Raw genomic sequence first — 823 nt, 5'->3', positions numbered from 1 at the left:
TCCCCCCCCCCCCCCCATAATATATTTGAGAAACAGTCCTGAGGAAATTGCAGTGGTTTATAGTTTCTGCTGGCCTCTTGCAAAGTTAAAGAAAGAAACTTGAAATCCAAGTCTGATTTGTTTCTTCATGTTGTGCTTGGTAGCTTTTAGGTGACTGATACAAAATAAATTACTATCTCTGTAGGAAAACAACAGTCAACTTGAGCATTGTTTAACAAATGTTTAGAGCTGAGCCAATTTTTTTTTGGTCCTGTCTTTTGTTATGAATAGGTAAATAAAAATAAGTGTGGCAGATTGATACTTCAAAAGTTATGTAGGAACACAGAAACCATGTCAGTGCTTGTGCTTTTAAATAATCAAATACTTGAATTTTTTTTCTCTTTCAGTTCCTGGAATAGATGGAGGTGCTTTAACTGATACCAGTCTCACAGATTCCTATTTCAGCACCAGCTTTATAGGAGTCAATGGATTTGGAAGCCCTGTAGAAACAAAGTATCCCTTGCTGCAGGTATCATTAGTATGAGTTTAAACAATGAAGTTTATTTTGAGGGTGGAGAGCATCTAGAGCAATGGTTCCCAACCTTTCTTTGGCCATGCCCCAACAAGCATAAAATCCTGGTATGTCCCCTCCTGCCATGACATATAATTCTTATTATTCAAAAAGTGAACTCCTATTCATGTGGAGGAAGCTAAAAGGCCATTAACTTGGTCTAAACAAGCTTCCAAAGAACATGGCATCCATGAAAGAGAAAAATAAAAGAACGAAAGGACAGTTGAAGTGCTGAGGAAGAAATCACTAAGAAATTGTTAAAAAAATATGAAA

The 823-nt window shown here is 36.7% G+C and overlaps 1 protein-coding gene across 2 annotated transcripts in view; it reads left to right on the top strand.

Moving 5' to 3' along the window:
• The first annotated feature begins 363 nt into the window (after nt 1–363).
• Nucleotides 364–823, top strand: part of PAN3 (PAN3 poly(A) specific ribonuclease subunit) — a 141,105-nt gene continuing 140,645 nt past the window's right edge. Inside the window, exon 1 of one of the 2 annotated variants that reach the window (XM_006773672.2) lies at nt 364–508. The gene's annotated coding sequence lies outside the window, so the exon portion shown is untranslated. The remainder of the gene's footprint in view (nt 509–823) is intronic. The other variant, XM_006773674.2, reaches the window with a different exon arrangement.

The sequence above is a fragment of the Myotis davidii genome, unplaced genomic scaffold (genome assembly GCF_000327345.1).
Source record: "Myotis davidii unplaced genomic scaffold, ASM32734v1 scaffold65, whole genome shotgun sequence".
NCBI lineage: Eukaryota > Metazoa > Chordata > Mammalia > Chiroptera > Vespertilionidae > Myotis > Myotis davidii.
This window is presented reverse-complemented; position numbering and strand designations above follow the sequence as displayed.